This window comes from Hipposideros armiger, unplaced genomic scaffold, assembly GCF_001890085.2.
Source record: "Hipposideros armiger isolate ML-2016 unplaced genomic scaffold, ASM189008v1 scaffold_29, whole genome shotgun sequence".
Taxonomy (NCBI): Eukaryota; Metazoa; Chordata; class Mammalia; order Chiroptera; family Hipposideridae; genus Hipposideros; species Hipposideros armiger.
The window spans coordinates 2889387-2916602 of record NW_017731379.1 but is presented as its reverse complement, the minus strand read 5'-3'; the positions used below and the strand labels follow the sequence as shown (position 1 = coordinate 2916602).

The following is a 27216-nucleotide window of genomic DNA, read 5'->3' as shown; positions in this document are numbered from 1 at the left end:
ATCCATCTGGATGTCTAGAGAAAGCCCACAAATCATAGTTTCTCTTTTTTCTTCTAAACCTCACGGGAACCAAATCCTCCAAAGGGAAGCTGCCCTTATCCCTGACTTCCTTCCCCCACAGCAATCACTCATGGCCACTATACCCCTGGGGCTCTGTATATCTTCCTAAGTAGCCAACACCACTGGCCAGCACTAGGCTGAGGGACAACAGCAGTTCCTGCCCCGTATCCTGCACGTCCCTTCTGTAGCCCTAAGCCAAGCAGGCTCCACGTCAGGGGGAACCGATTATACATGAGATGTCCAACTGTTGGAGAAGGGCTGGCCGAATGGCTCAGTTGGTTAAGAGCTCACTCAAGAGTGTAAGCTCTGAGCAACAGGGTCGCCAGTTCGACTCCCAGCCCAAACTGAGCTGCTGCTGAGCTGCTAACAGGTGGTAGGATGGCTCAGCTAAAAAAAAAACCACACACACAACTGTTGGAGGAACTCAGACCTACCGGGGCATAATGTCTTCCCTGCTCAGTCTGTTTTTAAAGATGTAAGATCAAGCTAAACTGAACATTATAGAAATACTTCAATATGGAGGTGAGAATTAATTTCCCCAGTTTTGCCTCGGAGTTAGGCCTGGCCATTATGGGAGATGAGGAAGGAAGATAATACATGACCCCTTGGATCCGGAGCCCCTTCATCTCACCCTGGGGATACTCCGGGAGTGGGTAAGGTGAGTAGTGAAAACAAAAGCCCATGGGAGACCAATGCTGTCGTGGGTTGAAGCATTACAGGTAGTAGAAAGAGCCACTTACCCCACTTGGGGTTTCCTGTACTTTCCAATACTCCTGCTGTTCCCCTCTCAGGAAGAACAGTATTTCCAGGAAAGGAAGGGGTGATAGGTCAGGGTAAGGAATAAGAAAGACAGGCAGGGGAAGCGAGGAGGGAGGCCAGCCGCTTCTGAAGTACACAACTTCAGTCCCCAGTGGGGAGCGGGAAGAGCACCGGCCCCTTCAGTCTTACACAAACACTGAGGGAAGGAAAGGAAACAGTGAGCCCTGGCTGCCAGTCTGGGTTTATAGAGCAGCCACAGGGTCTGTTTTCTTATACATGCAGCCGGCTTCTAAATTATGCACTTCCCCAGAGTAGAATTATTTCTTCTCGCACTTCTCTTCTGTAGGAAACCCGCCCCCTCCCCCCCCCAAAAAAAAGTTCGCAAGCAGGGGTTTCTGGTTATGCTCAGCTTCAAATATGAATCCCCAAACTTATACAAAGCTAGCTACCTTCTGAGCAATAGCATTGATAGTCTATATTCATTGTGAGTATGTCACATACAAACACATACCCGTTGCACACCATAGCTCTGAACTTAAAATGACAAGAGAAAAATCCACCATGTAAGCAACATCCCAGGCTGCCTGGTTCTAGAAAAACCCTGGAGAGTCCAGCCAGCAGGCATTAGGTTTTGCTGCTCCAGTCACTCTGCCTTCTTGCTTTCCTAGGAATTCACAAGCGCCCAAAAGCTGACTCCTTCCCCAAGCAGGGAAGAAAAAGTGGCTTGCTGAAATATAAATCTTGTTCAACTGGTACAGGGCAAACAAGCGGGAATGAGAGGGAGTGAGTTGAAAGCAAGGTGAAGCAGGATCAAGAAAGGGTCCTTGAGAAGAAAGGCGTAGGCTGAGTGAGAGGAACATGATGAGAGCTAGGGACCAAAAAAGAGTCACCTGTTACTGTCTTCTTCCCTCTTGTGGGAAAATTTTAAAAACTGCTTCTGTGAATGGGTGTGTAGGAAGGAACACAAAATAGATGAATTTTTTTTTTTAATTAAGGGTATAGGGCTGCAGGCTCCATGGGGCTGCAGAAGTCCAACTCGTTGCACATATTGTGAAGCCCAAATTGATTTCCAATAATAATCAAATGAGCTCAATATGTAGAAGCCTGAGGGCACATGCACAAATTAAACACCATTTTAAGTGAGGTGATAATCTATCACAGTAGAAATTAAAGAAAGATTTGCTACCATCCCCAGCTGCTTCCCGCTGATCAGCGTGGAAAGAAAAGATGTGAACTATTATGATTAAAAACAAAGACCTTGGCTACACCCCTCTGAGAGCCAAATGCATAGGGAGCACATGCCAAAGATGACTAGCCCACCTGACAGACAGGTCTACTTTCCAAGGAGCTGCAACTGCAGCTGGGACTCAAAACAGAACCTTCTGAGTGTCCCCAGGATGGAGGGGTAAGCGATGAATTCTTCAGGCAAGCCATGAAGGAACTCAGTGAATACGATGGGAAGCAAGACTGTACTGCCACACACACAGCCACAGAAACTGAGAAGGTTACCCACTAGGGAAAGGAACACCTCCAGCCACAGGATGGGACCAACCACAGGTGCACCTCTGTGTTTTTGTGGGGTGTTTTGGTAGAGGATAGGCAAAGACTGTGTAGAAAAGAAGTGGGCTCTGGAACACAAACCAGTTCTATTCCTTTCTAGCTGAGTGATTTTGGGCTAGTTATTCAACCACCCTGACCCTCGGCTTCCCTTAACTCTAATAACAACAACCTACATAAGATTATGAGGATTAAATGAGATGATGTAAGGGCATCCACAGTTCTGGCACACAGCCCTGGCAGGCTCCTAAGCCTGTCCCACCCTCTGCATTTCAGCCAGTACTGTCTATTTAAAAAGCAGATTTGACCATGTCATCACTCTCACTGCCTTCAGAAAGGCAATACAGGGTTAGCACTTCAAAAGACAGGTTCTGAGACCAGACTCAGGGATTCTATCATTTACTAGCTGTGTGACTTTGGACAAGTTATTTAACCTCTCTGGACCTCGCTTTTCTCATCAAAAAATAGGGATAATATCTTCCTCATAGGACTCTTGTGCAGATTAACTACTAAATATCAAGTACTCAACACATGAGCCTGGCATGTTGTATGTATACAACAAATTCTACCACCTCATGCTCTGTGCTCCACTGATGGAACTGACATTTAAGTGTCAACCATGTGTCAAGAAAACTCTTAAGGGCTCAGATTTGGCAGCCAAACTCTTTGTAGTCCCTCCTAATACACCACACACATTTCCACCTTTGCAAGGTTTCGTGGATGCCGTCCCCTCAGCCTGACTCACCCTTCCCACCCCTGCTCACCATGCCCTCAACGTCTATTAAGACTCAATGTCACCTCAGCACCTGGGCTTATTGGCCCCTCCTCTGTGCTCACCTCTCTCTTAACGCTTACCCTGTTGAAATTGAAATTATCCTTTCCTGCCTCTACTAAAGGTAAGCTCCAAAAGTAGGGACCGCGTTTTAATCATTTTCGCACCTCCCGAACTCAGCAGCACAGGACACACTGTAGAGACTCACTTCCCCGGACTCCCACTGCTTGCATCTGGCTGCTGACTAGACCGGTCAGCCCATTGTGTGGGTAGCAGACATGGCTGAGGCCCCTCCCTTCTCCAAGTATGAGGCAGGGGGCAAAGTTACTCTGGGTCCTCAGGCCCCATAAAACCCTATTGTCCCCCGACATTCTCCACTCAGATCCTGTGCTGAGACGCCCAGAACCATGGTTCTTCTGGGCAATGGGTGCATTTTTAAGTGCTGGGTGTTAATTAGAGCCCTGTCATCGGCACTGATGCCCATTCTTCGCACTTGCAGGGTCTGGGTTAAATATGTATGTAGCTGTTGGGGTAATAGCTGAACCACTTTCCAACTTCTCCATCTTTTACTTACTGCAGGAACTCTTAGGAAGCCTAAAGAGGGCTGTATGCTAGCTTTAAGGACAGGCGAGGGGGAGCACGACTGAGTAGCCCTGCTCTGTCCCATCGTGGGTGAGGAAAGAGACAAGCCCTGACTGGAGGCAATATAAATAGGGGGAACAGACCAACCATTTCTGGAACTGGGAGACAGACTATAGAGAGAGAGAGAGAATGGCTATGGGAGGCCTTTATCCCAGGAGGACTGACCTCCTTGCCCATTCGAATCTCCCCAGAATCCTGAACCCAGGCCAGGGAGCAGGGAAACCCCTTTTCCCATGGCTGCCACATATGAGAAGTGGGAGGCACTTCTGTTGAGGAGTACAGGATCTAGGGGCAGATGGGCTTGGGTTCAGTCTTGGTTCTTCTCACGAGCTGCAACACCATTAGGCAAGTTGCCTGAAAGGGAACGGCCACAGTGCCTACCTCATGGAGTAGACAAAAGAACCAATGAGATAATGCAAGTGAAGCATTCAGCACAGCACCTGGCACATGGTTAGTGCTCAATAACCTTGATTAGCTATAATCATCCTTACCAGCAAGCGTGAAAAAGCACAGGAACTGTTTATTCACAACACCCAAGCGAAGCAATGTTCCTGTCCTCCGAGGCTGACTCATGGTGGTTAGAGGGTTAGGACCTAAATTAATCCACTTAAAGGTACACTGTGGTTTAAGTAGGTTTCTTGTGGCTTAACTGGGGATCTGACATTATTGATACGTCATTCCAAACAACAGGCCACTCCATCCCTTAATGCAGAGGAAAAATTGCCTCTGCGATCTACACTGACTCTACTGATCCCAGGATGGGGGCCACTGGTGAACACTTTACCAAAATGCCCCGATTCAAACTGCCAAGAAACTGATGTGTAAGACACACAGGAAACTGAATGTCATCGTTTCATAGTTGCCCAGTGTATAGCAGTGGCCCCAGGTGGTACTGCAAATCCAACCCGTTGATAATAATAAAAACCAGATTGGCTATCAAGTAACTGCTCTCTGGTAAACAAAACCAACCATTCATGTTCATCCTGGATACAGGGCCTAGTCTTGATTTCAGGGGGATTATCTGTCAGATGATAATCCTACATGATCTCTAGGATTCCTTCAGCTTTTAAAGTCCCGAGTCTATATCGCAATGATGTCTCTGCCAACTGAATTCTGCCCTAGAGCAGAGTACGTATCCACCCATCAATGATCACTCTGTTAAGGCCTTGATTTCAGTGAGGTCACAGAACATGCCAGCCTCAGAGTCCACTCAGAGATGGCTGCTGGACTATGCCTTTGAAACATCTGTGAGCACAGCAGTGTATTTACCACATGGCCCTCAGTTCAGCACTTTGCCTGGGGAGGCCCCCAAGTGAGGCTTGCATCTGTTAGAACATCTACATAGAGAAGAGGCAGTTTCCCTTGAAAATCCTGAAACTTGCATGTAATTTACTAGATATTAGATAGAAGTAGCTGTTGCGAGCTGGCTATGAAGACAGCCTATCTTTTGGGTTGTCTCTACAATTTCGATCAAAAACAATGTAAAAACAACCTGTCTGACGAGAAGTTACCAAGGACACCTGACTACAGTTCACTGATGGCTTCCTTGTTTTTCTTATGCAACTCCTAGCTCCAAAAAAAGGACTTAAGGTGGCTTACAAAAATATAAACAATGCCAATACCATTTTAAAATAGGTTAAGAGCTGGCTTGGGATGCCAGAGGGCCCCAGTTCGGATCCCACATATGAAGGCCAGTGACACTGCTCTCTACAGCTAAGATGCTGAACAACAGCTCAACCCGGAGCTGGGCTGCCACGAGTCGCCAGCGATGGCATAGGCTGTAGCCCCTGCTGCAGTGGTTGCCATGGGCTACCATGTGTAGCCAGCAGCCAGCGTGAGCGGCCAGCAGCCGCCGTGATCAGCCATCCAGAAGCCAGCGACTGATCTGCCTTGCCCGGGAAGAGCACAATGATGGTGCCAACTTGGGCCAGTGAAGCAATGTCCTCCACAACTAGACTGAAGAACAAAAGGACAGCAACTTGTCTGTTCCCCTTCTCCCAATTCCCCAGCGCTGTTCCCATCCCCCAATTCCCCAATAAAAATCTTAAAAAATAAAAAATAATAAAATAATAAAATAAAATAGGTTAAAAAATTAGGGTAGGGGAATAAAAGAAAAAACAAGAGTTGGGGCATAGAAATGCATGCTGTGAAGTTGCTAAAAATTCACTGAATTTCAATTGCAAATTTGGCTTTGAACTCCCCAGTAACCAAGGCAGAAAAAAAAAAAGTCAGCATTATAAGGCTCCTTTATTTTATTTATAAAATAAAAGAACCTCGGTTGTTCAGGATACAGATTTTCTGAGAGACATTTCTCCTATGGGTAGTCATAAAGGAGATGTTGAGTAACCCAGCAGACAAGATCCCCAACACACCCCAACAGTTCCTATCACGTAACGCTCTTTCAAGACTGTTTTTCAGAAGTCCCTCCATGAAAACGGACAGCCTAACAAACACCAAAGGGCAATGCAGTCGTTTCTACATGGGATCAAATCAGGGAAGAACATGGCTTTGGATGGTCTGGCCGGATCCAGTGATAAAGACTCTCGTGAGGGATGGAGGAGCTACAAAGCCTCTGGCCATGCTCCATGAATGTCATTTGTCACAACCAGGCTTTTGAATGACAAAAATATGGGCAGCCTCCAACATGCCAGGTCCAAACACTAATATTTTTGAACGCTAACACTATTTGGCCCAGTTGCCCCAACAGAAAACACCCTTTATTCTCTCTTCCTTCTGTGTCATACTTCATCTGTCCCCTAGATAGTTGGCTCTGCCCCTGAAATTCACCCTCCCATTACCATCCTCCCAGTGCCAGCCAGCAGCACTATCCTCTCGTCCTGAACAGCCCTGACAGCTTCCTAATGGGACTCACTGCCTCAGCTCTTACCTCTCCGGCCCATTCTAGAATTCTATTTATACAACAAAACGTGATCACATCTCTCCTGTTTCAAAACCTCCAGTGGTTTCCTGGCAGCCTATAGGACAAGGTCCAACCCCTCCGGTGGCACCAAGAACCTGGTGGCTTATCTGCTCATCCCCTTCCACCTCACTCCAAACCCGTTTCTCCAGCACACCAAGCTCCCTCGATACCTTTTCTCAAGTTGTTTCGGCCCCCTGCAGCGCCTCAACCCATCTTCTCTGCCTGGTAAATGCCTGCTCACCCCCGTAATACCCAGCTTCCATAAAAGCCTAAGCAGAGCCGGTGGCCTCCTTCTTCCAGCATGCAGAAAATAATTTTTTTCTCTGGCATGGTCTTTAGCACATTGAGTGCCTGTCTCTCTACCAGAATGGGAACTTCCCGCAGTCAGAAATCCAGTCTTTACCTGCCATGTTTTCTCCAGGGCTCACAGTGTCCAGAACATTGGCAATTCTTGATAAATGTTAATAGAGTAAAACCAATGACCATCAGTGAAACGAGGCTGCGCTATAAGCGGTTATTTTTATAATCTCCTTATTTTGCCACTACCCAGTACATTTAAAAAATCTAATTCTGGGCCGGCCGAGTGGCACGTTGGTTAAGAGCTGGCTTGGGACGCCAGCTCTGAGCAGCAGGGCCCCAGTTCGGATCCCACATGGGGTCCAGTGACACTGCTCTCTACAGCTAAGATGGTGAACAACAGCTCGACCTGGAGCTGGGTTGCCATGAGTCACCGGCGACGGCGTAGGCTGCAGCCCCTGCTGCAGTGGGCTGCTGTAAGCTACCGTGTGTGGCCGGTAGCCAGCGTGAGCGACCGGCAGCTGGCATGAGCTGCCAAGAGCCACCGTGAGCAGCCGTCCAGAGGCCGGCGACCGATCTGCCTCAGCCGTGAAGAGCACAACGATAACAATACCAACATGGGCCAGTGAAGCAACGTCCTCCACAACAAGATTGAGGAACAAAACAACAGCAACTTGTCTGTTCCCCTTCCCCCGATTCCCCAAGCTGTTCCCCTCCCCCAATTCCCCAATAAAATCTTTAAAAAAAAATCTAATTCTGAGCATTACATGGGACTCACACACCATTAATGCCCCACAAAATTAAAAAGGCAGCAAACTCTTGTGATATCCACTCACTTGGGCTAGCAGTTTAAAACTCAGTACCATGGAGCCATATTTCCAACAAGCCACACCACACAAACCTCTCATGGTTTTTTACCTGGCTGTTGTCTGATGGCAGAAACATTTCCCATTCCGCCTCCCTGGCCCTGAACACTGTCTTAAGGGACCCTCCCCAGGCTGGCACTGACTTCTGGACCCAAGAGAAACCCTCACACTGCCAACCCAGGAGCCTTCTTTTTCCCAAGGTGGTCCCCACAAAACCTGCAGAGCAGTCCTAGATGCTACTCGAGGTAAGACCAAAATAGAGAAAAATGAAGTGTCAGACTTGGTTCAGGCCAAGAAGAAAAGGGGTCCCTCAAGCCTGCCTCTCCTCCACATGGGAAAGGGGGCCAGGTCCGCCCCTTTCCTCCAGCCCCCAGAGACTGCCACCCTCAGCATCAGTTCTTTGCTTTGTATTTGGCCATGCTCAGAGATGACAATCCTGGTTAAAACAAAACAAATACACTTTCCCCATGATCTAGGACCCAGAGAGGGATTGGGTCCATTCCTCTGCCTTCAGACAGGACTATACTTGAGCTATATAATGTAAAACAGCCATTTAGAAGGTCTATCAAGAAAGCAACGTTTTGGAAAACAGGGTAAGAGATGTGGCCAATCTTCAGAAGTTACTTCACCAGGGAACCCTCCCTTTAACCTCCTCCAACCCCTACTACGTCAGGTCCTATATGTAGCACTTTTCAGCTGTAGTTTTACTTTTATTGAGGTGACTATTTGATTGTCTTCTGTGTCCCACACTCAAATATCAAAATATTGTTTACTGAATAAATGAATATCTTTTGGCACTGTGTGACCTTGATTTCTCTTCAACTGCTGCTCCCCCAGGGCACAGTTGGGGCCCCAATTAGTTACAAACCATCCATCCCAAATCTGCCAATACAATTTCATTGTTCAGCTGTCAGCATGCCTTTGGCTTTTTCACTTTAATCTCTCAATTCAAATAAATCCAAAACTCTGGACTCTTGACATCTTGTGGCTGGGCTCCCTGCCTTTCCACAATTGGAATTTGAAAATTAAACTTAAAACTCAAGAGAAAGAAAGGACAGAGGCACTTTCAAAGGATGCCTGTATGTCTCAAGTCTCAGCCTTCACCAGCCCAAAGAAGGATTATTTTGTTATAAGAATTATTAAACTGTCATCTAGTGTTGCCATTTATTGAAAGAGGGGAAAAGGTATAGGATGGAAGAGAGAGAGGCTGATTCTAGAGCAAAATTTCTGGGTTTCTTCTGTTATGGGCGTGGCAGATGGATTTTAATAAGAAGTATGGCCTCTTTTCCTTTCAGGCCCGGCACATCAGGGGAGCCATGCATGTTGCCAGTGCAACTTTTTCATATAATTTAAGAAACCTCCACAAAGCTAGCTGTTTATGGGTCAGTCTTCCCACTAGATTGTGAGCCATTCCTGGCCAAAAACCCAGGACTGGTTAATCATCCCTCATACCTAGCTCAAAGCTTGGCTGGCAGTCAGAGCTCAAAAAGCCTTGGTTGAAAGTAGGGGAGGAGGGGAAGAGCTCGGGAGGAGTCAGCTGAGGCCCTGCAGGAACAGTCAGTAAGCCTCCAGGACTCTATATAGTTGATTAATTTCCTATTGTGGGCCCAGGAGGGGCCAGGTACTTGCTATGCATTATCTCAGTTAATCCTCCACACAACCCAGGGAGGCAGGCATTATTATGATTACCGGTTTGAAAGGACCAGAACCAATATTTGAATCCTGGGACCCCATCGCCCACCCCGCCATGGATCCTGCAACCCAGACATGCTAGAGGGGTCTGAAGATGATCATCGTTGGTCCTTGAGTCCTCTAGAGCAACAAACAGAATATCTCCCAGAGACAGAGTCTAAATCAACTAATTATAATGCAAAACAAAGATGTCAAGTTCTCTTAAAACATCTTCAGACTCTCAGGGTTGGCGCAATGCTTCAACTTTTAATTGTAGAAACCTGAGAAAACAAATGAGGAAAGGGGATAACCTGACCCAGAAGGTGGATCAACAGATTAGGCACAAGAAAAAGCTAGTTTTTGGTTCTTGTCTTCCTGCCAATGGCATATTTAGCCTTAAGGCTGCAGTCTGTGTGGGGTTACTTTTCCCTCAGATCCCAAAGTAAACAAATTAAGAATCATGTAAACAAAACTAACCAAAAGCCCTATTTAACTTATGTTTACATAATACACATGTTTATACCATTAATGCAGCAAATACTGAAAGACAATTCATTTTTACCTTATGGTCCAATGGCAGTGGGTCAGACAGAGACCAAAGTGGTAAAAGAGATAAAGGGAGGCAAATATAACAGATGACACACATGAGATAAGAAGTGGCAAAAACAAGAACTAGGAAAGGAGGCCAAAGGTCAAGGATGCTGCTGGTTTCTGCCAAGGAGATCAACCACCTCAGTGATTTCCAGACCTCACTCAGACATGTGTGGAGTGGGCTACATTAGAAAAGCCTGGGAGGACCGGCCAAGTGGCTCAGTTGGCTGGGAGCGCAAGTTCTAAGCAACAGGGTCACCAGTTCGATTCCCACATGGGCCAGTGAGCTGGGCCTGAGCTGGGCTGCTACTGAGCTGCCAACGGGTGGCCGGATGGCAACTGGACTTGGAGCTGAGCTTGCTGCACCCTCCACAACTAAGATGGAAGAACAACAACTTGGCTATTTCTCTTCCCCAATTCCCCAACACTGTTCCCCTCCCCCAATTCCCCAATGAAATCTTTTTTAAAAATTTAAAAAAAAAGAAAAGCCTGGGAAATATTTCTTTTGATTATTATTATCTGCCTGCTTTTATTAGATTTCCCCATTCGGAACATTCTGATTTTGTAGGCCTTTGGCTGGGCTAGGAATTCTTAGGGCAGCCAGGATGGAGAATTCACTTTTGAGGATGCCTGTTATCTATGTCAAGTAGCCACTGTTCACAGGTCTCCATCCTTAAGAGTTCCACTATGAATGGAAGTCACAGTCCACTTCCATGGGGTTACTCTACACTATAGCAATGGGAACCCACGCAATATCCCAGTGTTCCCCTTCCCACACCTCACAAGCCTACTGAACATTCCTTGTACACCCTCTTATGTTCATACTCTGTGGCTTTGCATGCACTATCCCCCGGAGGGTTTCTGCATGTTTAAATCCTCTTCCTTCTTCACAGTCCCATCATCAAAATGTCTACCCTTCTTTCTGTATCTCTGTAATGACTTTCGACTCTACCTTGTACTCTGGCTATTAGCTAATACATATGTCTTCATTGCTCCTATTTGAGCATAGGCTCTTAGGGGTAGGGGCCATATCTTAATTTATCCTTATCGCTCAAAGGTCTTATTATCTATTTAATGATTATTACCCAAGAAAAAAACAACAAAACAAAACCAAGGTTGAGTTTCAGCCCAAGGCCAGAGAGAGAGGTTCCTTTTCTCTTGCTCAAAATAGAAATCAAAACGTTCCTGACTTAGGCAGGATGTGTTCCAAGCCTATGCTGTCTTGCCCCAGGTACTCCCAGCCGAGAGCACCATGGGAAAACAAAATAAAACAAATCATTAGGAAGATCAATAGTTCCTATAACTAAATTTCATATCGGATAAAATAAAGCTACTTTCCTCAGTCCAACCAAACTCAGCCACTGCTCCTACCCAGAAGACCCTGTCTGAGCCTCCGAGGCACCCACCTGCCATGGAACCTTTCTTCCTGGATATCAACAAATAGATAAGGGAACTCCAGACACTAGAGGCTATTTTCTTTCTGAGCTGGCAATCTGGTTTCAGATCAGAGACACTAAATCTGGACTCACCACATTCCCAAGACCACAGAGGAGGGCTGGCTGCCCTGTAGCTCAGGAGACAGGAGAGCAAAGTGCTGCTGACTCAGCCAGGAGAGAGGGGCGTGGGCGGTACTGTCCCACCTCGCTGGCAGCATGCTCCTTTGCCCCATCACTGAGAGGAAGTAGGCTTTGCCTAGTATTGAGACATTATGGATTATTCAGGGGTTTAGTCAGGAATTGGTATTATTCCAGAAGGCACAGGAGTAGAAAGAGCCCTGAGCCTAAGACACAAAAGGTATGGTTTCCAGTCTGTGCTCTTTGCCCTAATTAGATCTGTGTCTTAAGTAAATCCTTTTTGCCTGTTTGAGCCTCAAAGTCTATACCGCTAAAATGCAATACCTAAAGTAGATTTTAATACCCAATCCAGCATATATCTAATTAATAAGAAGTTATAAATCATTAACTTGAAATTAGAGAAAAAATTAGGATGTAGGGCCCTACAATTACTAAGTTCAAGCCACAAATTGGGCTCTGTGCTTCCTGGCAGCCAAAGCGAAAAGAGAGAAACATGATCAGTTATACATTTACAATTGTCCACAAAGAAAAATCACACCAGTTCCTCAGAAGAGGCAAAGCTCTTTCCTGGAACTTGATTCTGAAAGAAATGTCTCCAATTAACTTCTTAAAAGGGACATTAAGTGAAGTTGGAGCTTAAATTTTCAACAATATAAGCCCTTAAAAGAAATGTAGTAGCAAGTTATACAAAGCTATCTCAGACAGTGTACTCAAAGGACAGGGTGCCTCATCTCAGTGAAAACAATTCGGAGGAGCTGAGCTAGATGGCTCAAGGGTACAGCTTTCAGTTGCCCCACCTTAATCCAAGGATAAAACTATGAATGGCCAGAGGAACAGGTAGACAATATGTCCTTCCAAAAGTTTCTATAAATATTCCCTTTCAATGGATGTTTATGAAGACTTGCGCATGTCTAAATTCCATTTCAGGTCTGATAGATCCAAGCAACATTTTTGGCCTTCATTTACTTACAGTAATTTATGATTTTGTGGACGTAAAAGGAGTTCTAAATAACCTCACAGGATGATCTGATCATAAATTCCTAACTGGGAAGATCATGGTGGGTAGTCATGCCCCAGGCATATAACTTTTTTAGTAAAAGGTTTATCTAAGGATTGCCTAAAGCAAGCCCTGTCCATTCTTCTCGGGCATCTAGGTTAACATACCTTTGAAATGAGTGCAATTGCCTTCTTCAAGAGAGCACACAATCTTGTTATTTACCCTGTAATCTAATCCCTGCCTTGCTTTCTCCCACTTCCATGTACTCTTCCTTGGTTCAAATAAAACTCATAAAAATTCTGTAGAGGTTTGGACTTCTTAGGTCAATAGTCAACCAAATTGGAAGTGTTCGCCTCTTACTGTCCATTCCCAAATCAATGGGTTGGGAATTCCTGCCAGTCAGAGAGAAGGAGAATCTAACTATTAATATTTATGTTGTTTTTAATAGCTACCACCAAGTGCTTGCTTATGCAGCAGGCTCTATGCCAGGTTTCTGTGCATTCTCTCATTTAATCCTCCCATCAATCCTGTGCGACACTAACTACAAAGGGTGCCCGAAAAATGCATACACGTTTTAAGAAAGGAAAAAAACTGTATTAAAATTGTAATACTCAATATATACCGATCACAAAAGATGAATACGAGTCATGTGTATACATGTTTTTGGCACCCCCGGTATTATCAGTCCCATTTTACAATAAGGAACAGAGATTCAGAAAATGTTAGCAAACTGTCCAAGGTCACAGAGCTAATTACCCAGGTCTTTCTGGTTCTAAAGCCCAGCCTCTTAACCCCTACTTACAGTGCCTCCTAGTATTAATGAAATGTGATTACTGGTAAAAATGCTTGTTTGTCAGAACAATGAGTCCTAGAATAAGAATACTGGAGGAAGAAAGAGTTATTCATTAACAACAGGAAAATACAATGGAGTTTTTAGCGACTTTGGCAACCTATAAAAAGAATAAAAGGATGAAAAATATTGTGAAAAGCAGAAATCCCAAAGGAACACTACCCCATCTCAGGAAAAGGAAGAGAAAAAATGTTTTCCTCTTCTTCTCTTGAAAATAAAGTAATATTTCCTACTCTTACAGACTGTGAACCTTGGCTTTCTGTATTCATTCATTCATTCAGTCAGTCAGTCATTCATTCCAACAACAGAGAGATATTTTCTTCAGTGCTACTCCATGCCAGGCACTGTCAGAAATGAGCAAGACAGAAAAGCTCTCAAGCTTCTAATCTAGCCATCAAGTAGACAATGTATTTCCAGATGGCATTAGAGTGATTTGAAAAAACATAAAGTTAAAGGGATTAAGAGAGGCTGAGGGGCAGGGAGGGGAGGAACTGTTCTAGATAACAGGTCATGGAGGGGCTCTCTGACACCCAAGTGACAGAAGCCAATCATGCAAAAATTTGGCAGAAAAGGCATTCTGGGAAAAAGAGACTACCAGTAGAAAAGGCCCAAGGACAAAAACAAACCTTCCCCATTTCAGAAATCTCAGGAAGGCTGGAGCAGTGGGAGGAGAAGGAAGCAAGGTGGATCAGGTAAGGACTGGAAGGAGATGAGGTGTGAGAGGTTGGGAGAGAGAGGACAAGTCCTGCTTGGAAAGGAGTTAGGTTATGTTTGAAGGGCAATGGGAAGCCATTGGAAAGTTGTAAACAGGGGAGTAGCATAATCCGAGTTACTTTTAAATCTTCCAGGGCTCCCTTCATAGCTCCCAGGGAAATTCAGGCAGGTGTGGTCCCTTAGGATGAAAATAAAGTACCATCACCTTTTGTGAAGGATAATGTCACTGAAAACTACCAACTCTTACAAAATACCTTTAGCCTGAAAGGCCCTGGCTTTCCATCACTGGAGGCTAAATTTAAAAAAGATGCTTGTTTTCCGGAGCTTAATATCCCTTTCAAGCTACGGGAATGCAATGGTCAGAGCACCTTAGTGATTTGGTCGAGTGACTCTAAGGAAATGCCAGGATAATAGACAAAGGAAAGTGACCCTGGTCCTCCATTTTAATCCCACCTGAATATCTCTTTCCTCTGCTTTTCCTATCCTAGGATATCCTATCAGTTGCCATCCTTTTGTTCCTTTCTTTTTTCCATAGGCTGAAAATTAAACATGCTAATTGGGAGCTGCTTGACCAAATTGAGCATCATTAAAGTTAATTCCAACAATCCTACAGTTAATGTTCTCATATAAGGCATACCCTTGGCAGGGAGGACCATAGTTGAATCTGAATAATGTAATAGGGTTCTTTTGAAGCTAAACTGCAGCTTTGATTAACTAAGGAAATTTCTTTTACCGACATGTTTGGGCACAATAAGAAACATCCAACATGTGGATGCATTTAGATGTGTGTATGTTTGTGCTTAAAGATAGAGATGGAGGTAACAGCATCAGACACTGGATGACTAACGAGATCTAAACAGCACACAGGAGCGGAGCTGTCACCACAGGAAAGAACCAGGGCTGAGGTAGGCAAGGAGATAGGGGACCTTGTGCCTCTTCTCATTAATGACCGTTGACAGACAAGCCTTGACAACGCCCCACCACCACCCTCAAACAAAAATAAAATCACCTACCTGCCCTTCCCCCAGGCTACACAGCCTGAAATACCCAGACATTAAACAAAATCAACCTTTTCTGTTAACCAGTTGTCAATATCCCAGGCACAATGGCTGCGTTGCTGCCTTAAAATCATTAAAACAGTGAAAATTCAAGTATCTGGGCACAGTACAGCTAACTCATTAGCACTACTCACAACCCTAACCCCATGCATCTAGAAACATCCAGTGGCACAGAACAGTGATCAGCAGCTCTCAGGTGGGCTGGGTTGGAGTGGTGTAGGGGATCTGTCTCTTACGGCCAAGGCTTCCTGGCAGTTAAAGCCAACACCAGACCCTTAGACTTTTCAAAGCCCAGGCTAGTGTGACCAGCAGATGAGTGATCTTGGGTTTGCACAGAGTGTGGGTCACACACCTAAAGCTTCCTATCCAAGTTAAAGCTTTTCATTGTTCATTGCTCCCAATTCCCACTAGAGGAGGGTTTCTTATCAACCACCTGCATCACAATCTCATGGTCCACTTATTAAAAACGTGCCCCACTGGAAAGAAACATCTCCAGAGTGGACTGACAAACTGCATTTTTAAACACTACCCAGGTCATCTTTATGCACATTAAGTGTAAGGACCTCTGCCCTAGAGCAATGTTTCTTAAACTGCAGGCCTTGAGCAGTTTGGTCAAGAAATCAAATTAATGGGTCATAACCAGCAGTTGTGACTGCTGGTTTTTTTATTAAGTAGACAAATTTTTTAATTAAGTAGAAAAAAATTATAAATAGAGCACCCTGCAGGTAGTAAGGGCAACTGTTTCCTGGAACTGATCGCAGTTGGGGACTTCTGCGCAGGGATGTAAAGTGTGTTCCTTACTGTGGATCCTGCTCCAAGTTTGAAAATCACTCTCCTAGAGGAAAGGAAAACAGCAGTCCTGTGCATGGTGTTTAATTTTCTATTTACCACCCCTAACTCTAAGCTTCTTAATTTTAGTTCAGGCACAAGGTATCAAGACAGATTTCAGAAATGCTCTTATCAAATCTTAAAGTAATAAGGCAAAGCCAAACTTGGAGGGTGATGAGCCCAAGGCCTTCACTGTACTTTTACCAGACACCCTTATGGAGCTGGGGACAAGGGACGGTGTCAAATGGAAGTTTGCACAACTCTCCTCAGGCTGGACCTGTTCTTTGATAAAGAACTTGTAGCCACTCATATCACAGTGCAGAAGAATTAAAATATACTTCATCGAGGCAAGACTCGGCCTCAGTATTAAGTGCTAAGGAAAAGCGGAGAGGGATGAACAAAACTCAGGTTCAGGTTCGGCCCACATCTGCAGTCCTGGGGCAGTGATTAGGTCAAAGGAATGCCAGTGAGGACTGAGTCCAATCCCACTGATCACAAAGCCCAGTTCTCAGGACCCAGACAGCACTGGAGAGCATCAAGCAAGGGAGGTCAAGTCCCACCCCAGGTCAGTGACATGAATCCCCTTGGGCAAGTCGCTTAACTTCTCAACCCCTGGGTTCTCTGCACCACTAATGTTCTGTGAGCAAGAGGGGTGAAGGGGAGCAGACAGTTTCCCTTCTTGGCCAGTACTCTAGGACAGGGAGACCCATGTTGCACATCTTGTTGGACCAGAAGAGAGGAACCCAGGGGAGGAAGGGCAAGGAAAAAGGTCGAGTGGCTAGCTGTCTTGTTGGCCTTTAGACTCACCCAAAACACAGACTCACTGAGAAGAGCCTCAAGACTTCAGGAGCGCAAACTGACCAGGAGGCCAGAAAGTGAAAACCCCAACAAAACCCAGGAGCAGTTTCGGGTGCCATTCACAGCCTCGCAGGTGTGGGAGGTCAGTTACATGCAGAACAGAGAAAAACGGAGGACACTAACTCACTTAGCTTTTTAACAGCTTACAAGATGAGGGTGAAGTCAGAGATGGCAGTCTCCTGGGCTGGGTCAAAAAGAACAGGTGGTTCTCCCCATCCCCCAACGGGAGAAAAGCCACCACTAGGATAAAGACACCTAAGAAGAGGTCAGCGGCCAAGGAGGGTGAACTTGAAGCAGGGAGAGGCGGGGGCTGCCCCTCGGCGTCAGTTACCGAGAGGTACTCACAGGCGAGGCCCCGACATTCCGTCGGGCAAGAGCGAACTCGCGCCCACCCCCTTGGCAAAGACACTGGGGAGGCTCCGGGAAGCGGCCAGGCAGGAACTCGGCTGCGGTCACCTCGGCCCAGGAGGGCTCCGGGGAGTTTCGAAAGCGGCCAGTCTCCCATAGGCGGGAGCCCCGAGGGCGACGCACCCGGACCCAGTGTCTGCAAGCAGACACCCAGCGTCACCAGGACAGAAAACTTCCGCAGCCGCCACCCTGGCCCCCCTAGCCTCCAAACCCACGGTAACTATGCTAAGGAAGAAGCAGCGATCGGAGGTCCCCTGCGCCAAATCGCGCATCCCAGACTTGCCTGACTCCTCCAACAGGTCCCCACCCTGGACCCGGGGACCCACTGCACCTCCGCTCCCTCTGCGGGCAGCCACCGGGCCCCGGCTGTGTTTGTAAACAAACCAGTCACGTGGCCCCAGCGGCCTGCTCCCCGCCCCCCGCCCCCTGCGCCCGCAGCCCCCTTGGGGACCCCACGCTTGACCCCCGCCTGGGCCGCGTGAGGCACAGGGCGCTGCGCTCAAAGGGATTAAGCCGGAGGGGCCACGGGATCGGAGCCCAGTGCCGGGCACCCGCACTGACAGCGCGCCCCACGCCCACGCGCGCCCTACCCGCGCGCTTGGGTTTGCTTACCTGGCAGGAAGCTGCCCAGTCCGGCCAGCGCCGGGCTCGGCTCCGCTGGGGTTCGCAGCAGCAAAGGACCGCCAGGCTGGATCCCGAGCTCCGGGTGCGCTCTTAAAGCCACAGTCTCCGCCACTCCCGCCGCCGCCACTCCGCATCCCTCCGGGTCGGGGCAGGGGGCTGCCCTGTGACGGACGCGCCCCCGCGCCTATCCCCTCGGCTCAGCACATAGCAACACGCCGCGGGTTGGCTCGGCACGGCCGCAGCCCATCCGCACCGAGCCAATCAGCGAAGGACGGAACTCCGCCCCCTGCTTCCCCTACCTCCCACCCCCCACCCCTCTGCCCTGGCCGGGCATGGGTGCGGGGAGTGCAGAAAGTGACGGGTCTGGCCCCGCGAGGCTCAGGCGGCGAAGCCTGCCTAAGCAGGGCGACCGCCCGGAGGAACAGGAGGAAAGGTTGAGGAGCATGGGTGGGCTCTCAGCGCCTGTGAAGGAACTGTTTATTTGGGTTTGGGGTTTGTCCCCAGGTCAAGACAGGGATTCCCAGAACCTGGGGTAAAGAGAGAGGAGGCTTTATGTTGCTTCTTCTTAGAGGGCCAAGATAGTCACTCCCTCCTTACACCTTAGCCATCCCTAACCCAGAGGCTAAGTTACCTGAGGAGGCCTTCAGGACCTGGGGCAGTTGATTTTAGTAGAATAGCCAGGCCCTACTCAGGAGCAAGGCATTTCCCCTCTTTGCTCTGCTAGTAATTTTAGCCAGTTAAAAGGAGGAAAGAGACCTTAGGGGAAATTGGATGGCGCTCAGCTCCCTATTACTGCTGATTTCCCAAGGCTTTTAGAGGGAGATGAAGATGGTAAGCCCAGGAGAGTAGGTTGGTCAGTGACCAGAGGGGAGGAGCCCACGTTCTGGGTCAGTGGGGTGGTGCTTTTCAAGGAACAGAAGGTTAAAAAATAAGCCCTGGGCAGTCAGGAAATTCAGGGAGGCACCAGGTGGGTGGAGCGGGGCATTCTCCCAGCAGGAAAACAGGTCTGTTTGAGAAAAGAATGCTGGCAGGGGTCAAGGGAAGAGCGCAGCCTAGCCTTTTCTCTTGGTCACTGAGGTTCCTGCAAATCCTCAGAGACCAGCAACAGAATAGTACTGGGGTGGATCGGGTGGCTCAAACTACACCCACCCCACCCCCACAACTCCACCGAGCTGTCTTTTCAAATATATTTGATTCAGTTAACATACACTGCATTCAAATTATATTCAATTACTATACATTGCATGGTTGGATGTGAATCCAGTCCTAATCCAGTTAGTAAAATGTTCGCAACCTCCACCCCTGCCCAAACTGCCTCAAATACATCAGTATTCTATATATGTATCAGTTTCAAATTTGGTGTTTCAGTGAGAGCAGGAGCACCATGTCACTGTTCACAATTGACAAACTTTGAAGTCTAAATCCGGGAAAAAAAACAAAAAAAAAGGCTTTTGAGATAAGAAAGAATCATGAACAAGAAAGATTTAACACTTAATCCATAATCTAAGATGTGATGGATTCTCTAGATTATCAAGAGCTTGATTTCTAGCCCTTGATCTGCCTCTTGAGCAAATCTCTTTTTCTCTCAGGGCATTGCTTTGCACAGTTTAAAAGAAAGAAAACTAAAATAGGATGATCTCTAAAGTCCCTTCCAGCTCCAAAATTCAAAGTTCTAGGGCCAGAAAGTCAATATTTCTGTAATATTCTCCTAGTGAATATTTTTTTCTATTTATTTTTATTATTATTATCATCAGGTTCAGGTGTACAAAACAATGCAATAGTTATCCTTTTCACCCCTCACAAAGTGACAACCCCCCTCCCCCCATCCACTGCCCCCCTCTACCCCAGATATCATACATATCTATTACAATTCCATTGACTCCATTCCCACACTTCTAGCAAATATTTGTGTTGACAGATTACTACTCCCCAACAGCAGGTTCTACATTAGTTTAACACCCTAGGATATTGGTATGTTATGTAACAAGATTGGTGGCTACTGTTTCTGTTTAAATAAAAGATAATGCTAGCTAAGGAGGACAAGCCCTGTGCAGTGGTTCAGAGGGAGATTGAGGACCCCTGCAGGTCTGGTGTGTGTATGCAGGCGACTGAAAGAGGTAATCAGACTGTAGGACCAGGAGACAATAGAATGAGCCAGCCAGCCAACAAAAAATAATATATTTAATAAGCCTAATCATCCTTCCTCCCAGTCAAAAGAGCCAAGCATTGTGAGTTGTTAAGCCAGAAGGTAGAAGTGAAACAAAGTAGTAAAAAACAACTTCTCTTCCTCTCTGAAAGCTGGCACCTCTAACTGCCCCTCAGTACACTTTTACTCAGGGCCTATTATGTGCAAAATTTCCTGCTTGACTTGGATGACAGACAGTACACATTCTAAAGAATCTACTGAGAAGAGAAAAGCTGAGGCCAATGGAGAGTGTGTGAGAATAGACATTTATCCTGTCCAGAAAAAGAGAGAGAGAGAGAGAGAGAGAGAAAGAGAGAGAGAGAGAGAGAGAGAGAGATGAAGAGATGAAGAGATGTAGGGAGAGATGTAAATAAATTTGTTCAGATGTAGCCAAAGGGGCCCTTTAAAAAACCCTTGGCAGTAAAATTTAGACATTCCTGGCCTCACAGGCAGGTTATGGGCCTGGCTTTGTCAATGGCCCAGTAACCTTGTCTCCTCTGTGTAAGGCCAGATTCATTCATTCCCAAAGCATTCACAGACATTCTTTTCCAGCATCCTCTCTATCCAATCTCATATTCCCACTGTTCCCAGATAGATGTCACTTCTACCATGAACAAGGTCACTTTTATGTGTTCATTTTACTTGACCTCTCGTAACATTCGATATGATTACATCTTTCTTATCCTCACCCCTACACCCATCCATCAGCAGGTCCTATCAGCTCTACTTCAAAATACATATATAGACTCCGAACGCGTCTGTCTCTGCTGCTGCCTCCCTGGTTGGAGACCAACATCTCTTGCCTAGAGTAAACAACAGCCTCCCAACTAATCTCCCTGCTTCCAATCCATTCTCTACACAGCAGCCAGATGGTCCTTCTTCGTAACAACCTCCTTACGATGGCCACAGGGCCCTGCTAACCAGGCCTGCCCCTCTCTGGTCTTCCCCTATCACTCTTTTGTTCACACTGTTCCAGTCAAGATGGCTGCCTGTTCCTGAAATACACCAGGCCGAGTCCTGTTACAGAGTTTGTATTTGTTGTTCCCTCCGTCTGGGACACTTTGCACCCAGAAGGCTGCCTCCTCGACACTTGGTTCTCAGGTCAAATGCCCCCTCCAGGGAACACCCCCTCTGACTACCCAATCTTACATACCCCCCCCCCACAACCAGTGCCAGGGTACTCTCTATCTTACCTTCTCCCAACTTACTTTCTTCACAACACATATCGCTCTCTGAAATTACCTTGTTCATATGTTTATTTGCTTTCAGTCCCATCCAGCTCTAAAGTGTAAACTCCAGGAGAGCATCAGGAACGTTGTCTATCTTGCTTCCTGATGTAACCCCAGCGCTAAGAATAGTGTCTGGCACTCAACCAATATCTGTTTGTTGAATAAATAGCCAAGCAAATGAATGAATATGCCTATTGCCTCATACTTTTGTCCCTGCAGTTTCTTTCACTTGGAATGTTGTTTTCTCCTTTATCCCCCTTTTCTACCTCTCTGTTCTTTCCTCATTCCATCTCAAAGCCCTTTGCTTGATGAATCAGTCCAAAGATCAGATCAAATGCGATTTCTTCGAAGGAGTTTCCCCTAACTTCCCTAGAAAAATGAATTCTTCTCTTCTCAGTACCCTACACAGCACTTATTCCTAGCTCTGTTACATCACTCAACACTCTGCACCCACTGTTAAGAGTTATCAGTTATCCACCCTCTCTGCCAGCCCCTCCTGGGATGGAAACTTATCAGATCCTCTTTGTATTTTCAGCACCTGGCACATGGTAGGCACTCCAAGGTTTATATCTCAGCTGAATCCAGTAGGCATTTAAGCAGAAATGGATAGGGTCTGTCCTCAGGGTATCCTGATCAACAGATAGCAGTCTTACTTTGTAGTATGACAACATTAAACCTAAAGCTTCAGGATATTCTACCATAAAGGGGGAAACCTACACTGTAAAATCACAGTACAATGGAAACTTCCTGAAGTGCTAAAGCCTACAGGCTCTCACACAAGGATACCACCTGGGAAAACTTTCCTCTCTACCGGTGTGGGGAGGAGGAGTCACTCCTTGAAGGCTTCACTGTACTCCCTCCTTCCATCGCCCCCCACAAGTCAAGTCCCATGACATTACATCACAGAGGAGGGCCTGGTGCCGTCTTACTGCAGACAGATCATGGTAACAGTGCTTTGTTTCTTTGTGTACAATAAGCGCTTTCTCTGATCGTTGTCCAAGTCCCTCTTTTTCAGTCATGAAAGTGGCTGATTATACGCTTTCCAACTGTAAATGGCTAAGGGTTGTACCTCAACCCTTCTAAACATACCCTAACAAAACAGCTGCTGTCACTTATTGAGCACATATTGTGTACAGAGCAGTTTCTATGCTATCTAGTTATATTTAATCCTCAAAACAACCATCAGGATAGGTTTTTTGTTTTTTGGGTTTTTTTTTAAAGAAGCTGATCCTATGGAATTTGAACCCTGAGCTATCTGGCTTCAAAGCCCATTCCTTCTCTTTCTTCTACACCATCAAAGAGTAAAAATGCTTTTCTCCTCTTCAAATATCCCAATCACCTTTACAAAGAAACTCATTTGAATATCAAACCACCCCAGAAAGCCAAACCCTAGACCAAGCAAAAAGTCCTGGAAACAAGTTTAAGGGCTTAGCACTTCCATCTTAAAACAACAACAGTAATATTTACTCGCACTTAGCTTCCTATGTTCTAGGAGCTGGTCCAGGCACTTTACATGCGTTGCTTAATTTAATCCAAACTTCACAACAAGTTTATGGTCCAGAGAGAAGGTGCCCAGAGTCTGGGGTATTTCATCCTGCTTCGCTGGTTACGCCTACAGAAAGACTGAATGAATCCAGCGACTGTAGCTTCCTGATACCATCTTTGAAGATCACACAACTCACTTCTTAATTAAATCCTTGATTGTCAAGTACAATTTATGGTTCAAATGTGGCTCCCCATGTTGTTACCTTTTCTTGCTGGTAGGGAATGTGCCATCCAGAGTCTGGTCATTGCAGCTCAGTATTGGACTCTTGTGAGCTTGATTAAGGCGGGTCCATTCCCAAGAGACTGCTCACCACTGAGTGTTATGAAAAAAATGAGTCCCTGGATTTGTCAAGGTAATGCCCAGACCCGAGAGGACAGGGACCCTGTTTCACCAGATGATTTCTCCAGCTTGGTACTCTCTCCTGGCAGTGCTATAACCTAAATCCTTCCACGGAAGACCCTGAGAGGCAATACATATAAAAACCTGGGCCTTGTTTCTAAAATAAAGGAGTCTATAGTTCTGAATTGTATTAATTCTGTAGCACACCTAATGTTATTCTTACTCAACAGTTATTTCTTCTATGGCCTCCGTTTTTGAGTGGTGTTAATTCACTAACTTGTAAGTAGATTGTTGCTTTGGTCGGCCAGGCACCAAGCTCCAGGCTCTCAACAAAGGCTCTTCTGACAACGTGAGAGCCAAGATAAACTGACCTGCAGAGCCAGTTTACAAAGGCTCTGAGCAGCCTCTCTGCTCTCCTGGCCTGCTACTGTGGCAGAGCACTGAATGATTACATGGCTGCCCTCTGTGGCATTCTCCTTCCCATCACTGGACTCTTTGTTTTTTGAATAAAATTGAAATAGATCCATTTTCTTTAGTCAAATGATAATATCATCACCTGTCCTAGCAGCTTGGCTGACCATATATATATATATATATATATATATATATATATTTTCAGCCTCATTGCCTGATGGCAATATTCCAGCTCCAGCAATTTCTAGGAGTGAAGAGCTGCCTATTCAGGAAGGGTATAGTGGGCCCCATGGAATTAGGCTGACTTCAGATCCCTTAGGGCAGCTGTTCTCAGCCTTAGCTGCATATTAGAATCATCTGGAGAGCTTTTTAAACATAGCAATGCCTGTGCCCGACTCCTAGCAATTGTGATTTAATTGGCCTGGGGTGGAACCTGGGCACAGATGCCTTTAAAAGTCAGTTCCCCAGGTGATAAGTGCAGTCGGTGGTGAAGACCACAGACTTGGCATCTTATGCTCAAAGTGAGGATTGGAAGCTGGCACAATTCTCAGCCTTCTGGTCTGAAGCGCCCCTCAAGCGTCTCTGCACATTCCAGTTTGCAATTAGCTCACAGACATATTTACAAAAAGCCACAAAAGTAAAAATGTGTTAATGACACAATGCCATGCTTCACAGGTGGCAAGACATTTTCTCATATATTCTTTCATTTGGCTCTTAAAATAACCCAGTGAGGTAAGCAGGGCAGGTATTATTATCCACAATTTTCTGGCAAGGAGATTGCTATTCTGAGGACCCAGACTCCCAGTTTTTGTTCAGCACTTTTATAATTACATAATACATACTCTACAGTGACAGCAAATAACTTTGGCTGTCACATATTGGGAGGAAATACTGCACAGGAGTTAAAAGCAAAGAGTTTAAAATCAGACATGAAAATTTGACTTTTCATTTTGCCACTTGTTAGTTCTGTGATCTTAGCACATATATAATCTTTCTGAGATTGAATTTTCCTCATATGAATATAAAACTAAAATATAGCACCACCTTCAAAGAGGTATCAATGAGATATAATAGCTGATATTCTCATTATATGATCATGCCACATTTACCCAGTTGTTAGAATGAAATAATCTCTAAGAGTTATTTGAAGTTGTTGGACTCATTTATTCCATTAAAAGCTTTCTTTGGTAGCAATCTTTGCCTTTCTTACCTGATACTGCTGCATAAGTGGCTTGATTGGACTGTAATAGTGACATTTCTCCTTACAGTCACCAAATGGTTTCGTTTAGATCAGAAATCAGAATCTTAGTAAATCCACCATTTCGAAATCTTTGTTTATTTACCAAGGCACTGCTTGATCAGGTGCTTTTTAAAAAATCAATAGACAAAAAAAAATATTAACAGACAATGTTTTAGAGCAATTTTAGATTTATAGAAAAACTAATCAGAATAGAGTTCCCATATAATCCTGCCCCTGCGCACAGTCTCTCCTATTAATGTTTTCTTTCTTTTTTTTTTTTTTAAAGATTTTTATTGGGGATTTTGGGGGATGGGAACAGCGCTGGGGAATTGGGGGAAGGGGAACAGACAAGTTGCTGTTGTTTTTTGTTCTTCAGTCTAGTTGTGGAGGACGTTGCTTCACTGGCCCAAGTTGGCACCATCATTGCGCTCTTCCCGGGTGAGGCACATCAGTCGCCGGCTTCTGGACGGCCGCTCACTGCGGCTGCTGGCCGCTCACGCTGGCTGCTGGCCACACACGGCAGCCCATGGCAACCCACTGCCACAGGGGCTGCAGCCTACGCCGTCGCCGGCGACTCATGGCAGCCCAGCTCCAGGTTGAGCTGTTGTTCAGCATCTAAGCTGCAGAGGGCAGTGTCACTGGCCCTCATATGTGGGATCCGAACCGGGGCCTCTGGTGTCCCAAGCCAGTTCTTAACCATCGCGCCACTCTGCCGGCCCAATGTTTTCTATTAATATGGTACATTTGTTGTAATTGGTGAACCAGTATCGATGCTGTATTATTAAGTCCATAGTTATTCAGATGTCCTAATTTCCACCTAACATCCTTTTTCAGTTCCAGAATCTCATCCAGGATACCACTTAACATTTAGTTGTCAACTCTCCAAGCTCCTCTTGGCTGTGACAGTTTCTCAGACTTTCCTTGTTTTGAATGACCTTGCCAGTTTTGAGGAGTTCTGGTCAGGTATTTGTAGGATGCCCCTCTCTATTGGAACTTTTCTGATTTTTTTTTTTTCATGATTAGACTGGGGTTATAGGGTTTGGGAGGAGGATCACAGAAGTAAAGTGCCATTTTCATCACATCATATCAAGGGTAAATGCTATCTATATGACTTTTAGTGTTGATGTTGATCTTGATCACCTGGCTCCGGTCCTGTTAAGTGTCTCCACTGTACTTACTCTTCACTCCCTTTTCCATATTGTACTTTTTGGCGGGAAGTCACTATGAACAGCCCACACTGTGGGGGGTTATGCTCCCCTCCTTTCGAGTAGAATATCTAGATAACTTATTCGGAATTATTGTGCACTGGAAATGGATCAAATGCTTTTGTTTGTAAACCTTTTGCTGTCACCACCAACCAAGTCACGACAACCTATTTGGTGGTGGCCATAGACCTGTATTTTCCAGATTAGAACCATAACGGGGTCTAGGGAGACCTCTCGTGGTTAAATGAGGGCATAACCAGCCCGCTACAGGCTCTCACTTTTTGCCGCTGACATTTCTTCCGTCTAGGGGTTCGCAATCAGAAAGGATTTTGCCCCCCAACCCCAGAAGATATTTGGCAATATCTGGAGGTGTCTTCAGTTGTTACACTGTGGGGAGGCGATGCTACTGACATCTAGTAAGACAAGGCCAGGGATGCTGCTAAACATCCTACAACGCACAGGACACATACAACAAAGGATGATCTGAACGGACGTGTCAGTAATGCTGAGGTCGAGAAGCCCTGTGGCCAACAGCTGTACACTTGTGTCTAAAGGTTACAGCCATGCTCGAAAGAACACTGTTATAATGGGGTGAGGGGGCAGAACCTGTTTTGTGAGAAAAAGAGGACAAATTCTTCAATAAAATGTGCAGCTCAACACTGCTGATCACAGCAGAGATAGAAGAAATGGTAAAGTGACTTCTGTACACGTGCAGTTTCTATTTGGGCCGACCTTGGGCACATGAATATGAATGGCAAGAGCTCATGCTGTGGAGCCGAATGCAAGCAAATGGTAAATGGGAACTGTTCTCAGTGGAAGAGGTGCAAGTAGAAAAAGAAACTAAACCAGGGCCAGTGTTTTGAGGAGAGGATTATGTAAGAAAATTGTTCATTTCAGATCATTTTTTTAAAACTAAGAACAACTTGGTGGGGGGCGAAATTGCACCCAGGGCTGTTACAATCCGCAACTACTTTCAGTTGCATTCCTGTACATACATATTTTTATGTTGTTG

The 27216-nt window shown here is 45.9% G+C and overlaps 1 protein-coding gene and 1 long non-coding RNA gene across 4 annotated transcripts in view; one reads left to right on the top strand and one right to left on the bottom strand.

Moving 5' to 3' along the window:
* Nucleotides 1-18309, bottom strand: part of YPEL2 (yippee like 2) — a 60125-nt gene extending 41816 nt beyond the window's left edge. Inside the window, exon 1 of one of the 3 annotated variants that reach the window (XM_019636700.1) lies at nt 18035-18309. The gene's annotated coding sequence lies outside the window, so the exon portion shown is untranslated. Of the gene's footprint in view, nt 1-16963; nt 17053-17359; nt 17444-18034 lie in introns of those variants that run through there. The other 2 variants (XM_019636702.1, XM_019636701.1) reach the window with 2 other exon arrangements.
* The window catches only part of LOC109379788 (uncharacterized), a 22840-nt gene continuing 13173 nt past the window's right edge, over nt 17550-27216 (top strand). The window contains exon 1 of the long non-coding RNA XR_002123274.1: nt 17550-17638. This is a non-coding gene — a long non-coding RNA (uncharacterized LOC109379788). The remainder of the gene's footprint in view (nt 17639-27216) is intronic.